This window comes from Coptis chinensis, chromosome 4, assembly GCF_015680905.1.
Source record: "Coptis chinensis isolate HL-2020 chromosome 4, ASM1568090v1, whole genome shotgun sequence".
In the NCBI taxonomy this organism is placed as follows: Eukaryota; Viridiplantae; Streptophyta; class Magnoliopsida; order Ranunculales; family Ranunculaceae; genus Coptis; species Coptis chinensis.
In genome coordinates, this window is record NC_141459.1 from 16,785,180 (window position 1) to 16,790,481 (window position 5,302).

General features: G+C 33.8%; 1 long non-coding RNA gene across 1 annotated transcript; it reads right to left on the reverse strand.

The window, feature by feature from the left end:
* Positions 1 to 3,496: 3,496 nt before the first annotated feature.
* LOC147502217 (uncharacterized) lies at positions 3,497 to 4,009 on the reverse strand. Its single transcript, XR_015221736.1, has 3 exons — positions 3,912 to 4,009; positions 3,758 to 3,827; positions 3,497 to 3,675 (listed from the first exon to the last, which is right to left on the reverse strand). It is a non-coding gene; the product is annotated as an uncharacterized LOC147502217 (long non-coding RNA).
* Positions 4,010 to 5,302: the final 1,293 nt, after the last annotated feature.

Genomic DNA, 5,302 nt, shown 5'->3' on the forward strand with positions numbered 1-5,302 from the left:
AATGGAAGTTGGTTATAAAGTTGTCAAATGGCCTATAGCTTCTTTGATATTCTAGTGGTATGGTTACTTTCTTTAATTAGGTAGACTAGAAACCATGTCACTTAGTTTTAATTAGTATAAGTGAAGCTATTGTTGTATATATCTCTCGTTACATTTTAAAGTAGAAGTCTATCTAAACTCTTTTATTAAATGAAACAAGTAATGCATGCGGCATTTGTTTGTTGCCGACCTTGAAGGATGGGGGTGGTCGATATTGCCACTTGGACACTTTATAATAAGAAGACTTTCTTTCTAGCTAGTTGTAAGCATAGTGTAATGTACTTTTTCGCTTGGAAAATTGAAGTACTTGGTGTTTACAAGTGACTTCATAATTTTGAGTGATGGAATGAATGTTTTATTCTTGAATGGGATTGACGGTGTGATTGTGTATTTTATGTATGGAATGGATTGTTTTTTTAAAGAGTTGTATCTTGGCTAGTTCATATAGCAACCGGTGGTGGCTAGGGCTAGTTGTATCTTGAATAATAATAATAATAATAATTGGTTGCTATACATCCACCGGTGAATATATAGTAACTAATTATTATTATTATTTTCTAAAATATATTTTGGGACGTCAAAATGGCGTCACTAATATTGCGACGCCATTTTGACATCACAAAATTGGATTGTTTTTTCAAAGAGTTGTATCTTGGCTAGTTCATATAGCAACCGGTGGTGGCTAGGGCTAGTTGTATCTTGAATAATAATAATAATAATAATAATTGTTTGCTATACATCCACCGGTGAATATATAGCAACTAATTATTATTTTTTTCTAAAATATATTTTGTGATGCCATTTTGACATCACAAAGTTTTATGACGCCAAACTGGTGTCACCAATTTGTGACGTCAAAATGGCGTCACTAATTTGTGACGTCAAATTGGTGTCACAAAAAAAATTGACGCCAAATTGTGACGCCAAAATGGTGTCACTAAAATTATTTGTGACGCCATTTTGGCGTCACAAAAAAACTGTTTTGGTGTAGTGGATACTTCAAATTACATATAAAATTAACTATAAGAAAAAAGACAACGTACCCCACTGATAGAAAAACGTATGAATCTGAACTTTCCTTATATTACCATCCTCACTAACCCTCTCACCTCGATCTCTTCCCACTACTAAAAAAAATGGTTTTATATCGGCTTAAAAGTGATATAAAAGACTTATTATATCGGTTTTTCAATAAACTTCAAACCGATAGAAGTACCCCCGATATAACAGATAACCATAACCGATATAATAAGTGTCCCTTTCTAGATCGGTTAAACATGAACTGATGTAATAATCTTATGTATTTATAACATAAATTCATTAAAAATTGATATAACTAACAGAGAAAACCGATATAAAAAAGAGTTATTATATCGGTTTTTATATTGTTTGTTATATCGGTTTTGATATTTGTCTGTTATATCGGTTTTTGTAAAATTGTTTAATATCGGTTGTTTTGTAACCGAAATAATATTATTATTATTTTTTTTTTAATATTAAAACCAATTGCAACACCACAAAATAACCTCCAATCTCACAATATACCAACAACATCCTTGCAGTAAGCTAACAAAAGAAGACTTGCATAAGAAAGCTTGCTATAGACAATTTTCCACTGAAAAAGTATGTGTTGCACTTTCAGGTAAAAAGTTAAAAGAAAACAAAAAATCAAAAGTAACACAAGATGCCTCCATGTAAAGCTTCCTCGATTAGTTCTCTAACTTCCATTCCATGCATGTACAAAAAAAAATTAAAACTAAACAAAAAACCAAAAGTAGCACATGATGTCTCCATGTAAAGCTTCCCCCATTAGTTCTCCAATGAAAACTTTACCTACACGGCATAAATCAAGCACTTCATCAATACTTTGCAAGAGAAGCCTAACAAAATAATACCAAGCACGTACACCAAGAAATTAAACATGTAACTACTAAACTCCAAGAGAAGTCGCCAACCTAACATTGAATATTATTTTACACTATTTCACACATGGCAAATAAGTGTAGTAGTGTAAGTGTAAGTGTTTACTTAAACTTCCTATCGGCTTGAATGGGCAGGTAAGGGACAGACTGATTGTTCCTACTAAGCACACTCACTCAAGCTCACCTACGAGTGCCTTCCTCGCTTCTGTTCTGACCAAAGAACCGACATAGCGCATTGCCCAACCAAAGGCAGGGGAAGAAAGAGCATGTCCAGATACATCTATTACATAGATGAGGTTACCCTTAAGTCCCTGACTACTGCACTGCTCTAGTAGCGAAGTCACTTTTATCAAGTCAGTGTCTCGCCTAACAGCTTTGACAGCATAGAGCTTGACAGTGTATCCCCAAGGATAACCTAAAGCCTTGACAGATTTTCCAACTCATTTGTTAATAATATTCATAAGGCATGTTATGTGTGACACAATTATTAATATTTCTAAGGATGTATAAGGGTGGATAGTTGGAATAGTCAGGCTGAGCCTTGGGACTTGGTCCCATTGTCTTGGGTTTAATTCCCACCTTCGCAAGGAAATAGAAAGGGGAATCAAGTTCTAACTATAAAAAAAAAAAAGCTTACACCCCAATCCCAATCACCCTCTAAAAGGTTTGGTGCCTCAAGGCTCTCAAGTGTTTTCTTAAACTGATGACGTACTCACGTTTTTTAAGGAAAAAGGAAATTAATTCAAAGGGGACAAACACAACCAACAATCACATTTGTTAATACTGATATGTCATGTGAAACATATATAAAAGAACAATTACTGAAGTAAGCTAAACAAGGCAAAATAAACTCTCTCAGATTAGCAAAACCGACTAAAAATACTTTTAGACCCTATTTGGCAGTAACAAATTATGTAGTACTTAATCAAGATTGAAGTATAGTAATGAATGTCATAAAGGTGAATTGTTCAGAAGTTGTTTGGCTTCCACACGTGCTAGATTATGCCACAAAACCTAAATACGTAAGATCAAAAGAACAAAAATAACAAAAAATTGGGAAAACAAAGATTTCAACACCCATAGTAACTCCAAAATGCATACTATTTTGCATAAATTTTACATTGCATAGTTTTGCATTTCCAAAAACAACAAAAACCCTAATATGGAATTAAAAGAAGAAGAAAAAAAAATGTTGGAAGAAAGTACAAGTGTCCGATTTAGACACAGGTACGGAGATTTGGGTACGACATAGTCTAAAATATCAGATTCGTTGACACGGCTAATATTCATTTTAATTTTAATTTTTTTTATTAAATAGACTATATGATGAGAAAGTTATAGTAAAGATAAGTAAAACGTTGTAGTAGGAATAGACAAGTCTAACTCTTGTCCTTAATAGGAATACAAATGCGGAGGTCAGCTTGTTTTAGGTCATAAAGGGAATAGGTTTCATGCCATCAAGAAAGACAAACATGCATTCATGCCAATTAAGAGCCAAAAGCATAGGAAGTACCTATTCTCCATGGTTGATAAAATCCAAAATGTATTCAACTAACTCCAAATGAATATCATTAAGCTCCTCGTCTTCGTATGTCGCTACTTCCCCAAGTTCTTTCAACTTAGATTTTGTCGACACGAGAGGATCTTCCATAAGGTGCTTCATAAATTTCATTCCATAAATGCCGCATTCCTTATTCCCTGTTTGTTTAGGGCACTACATAGAGATGAAAAAAAAAAGTCACACACGAGGGATTAAACTATGTGGTATATCATCAACACAACTATTCATTCCTCACCTTCACCAATTCCCAAGTCGGATTTCCTTTAGTTCTTTTTCCCATTTCCATAGCTGCCACTTTCATCGCACTTCACACAACGGTATCCATTACGACTTAGTATTTTAAAAATGAAGCCTTGAAAAAAAACAAACAAGAAGAATGAACTACTCACTCATTCACTATGAACTTTACATCCAAATCAATAGCCTTTCGTACCATGGAGTCCAACCAAAACACTTCCATTGATGTCATATCAATGACTAACAAAAGCCAATGACCCCTAAAGCCACAAAAGTGGACGGATTAAATGACAAGTAAGATTTAATTACATACAAGTGGTTAAAATTAAATAACTAGTAAGATACATTGAACACACATAAATATACAATACATACACACTTACATGGTGGAGTATGGCACAAAAATCAATTGATCCTTTCTCACAACTTTCATTCTCTTTATCAGGTTGCGTTTCATCTCTTCTCTATCTCCAAAATCATTGAAATGTGAAGGATGGAAGAATCCATATTTTGCTCGAGAACTTTCAAATCGGGTCGTAGAAAACCTAAAAAATAAGTATAGTAAATTAAATGGCAATACCACCCAATGTATAAAAGATTCCTCTTGAGACAAATAGTTTACCTTAAGTATGCAGTCATTGAGTTAACCTCAAGCTTCTTCATGTTACAAACATCTAACAAATCAGATTTTAAGAAATAATTGAATGCTATCTCTTCTTCAAACACCCCCTTCTCAAGTGGAATACTTATTTGACTTGATTTCATCATTTTTTCTATAATCTTGCCAAACTTTTGGAGCTGACTTGCCACTTCACCATTAGCTGCAGAAGAATCATCAACCATATCCTACAATCAAGTAAAAACGCGTAAAGTTAGTTTCACGATAGTTCTAAAAGCATAACTAATAAAATTTGGAAAATATATTTTACCTTATCACCTACTATCACCCACTTTTCAGGCCCAAGCCACAAATGAGTTGTGTGCATCTAAAATAGAGGTCAAAACACCACGCATGGTGCATAGAGAGGGGAATCAGGACACAATACACAATCAATCGACACTTTTACATTGTGCTCCCCTAAAGGAAGATTGTGAATTTTTTTCTAATGGTCCCGCTTCTCATAAACCTTTCCTTTGGCAACAATCTTGTCCTTTGATCCCAAAGTCAATCTACAATTCTGCATCTATCAAATAATACATACAAGTATTAAATACTAATGTATATGATAGAATGAAACTAATGTTGGATATAATTTCACAATTTAGCCCATAAAACATACTTCTATGGATACTAAACTCAATATTTGACGCCTTTGTCCACTTTTGAAGTACCACCATCTTCAAACTACATGTAAGAGATAGTGAAAGTTAATAAATAAAGACAAAGCAACATTGCATAAATTTCTAAAATTTCTACTAAACCAAAAAGCTAACAATGGGGACCATTTCTTGGCATGTGGATGCGACATAACTTAAGTCGTATCAATGATCTAGTAATCCTTTTTTTGCCGCGTTTAGTTAAAAATACGCAAGTTCCTTGTTT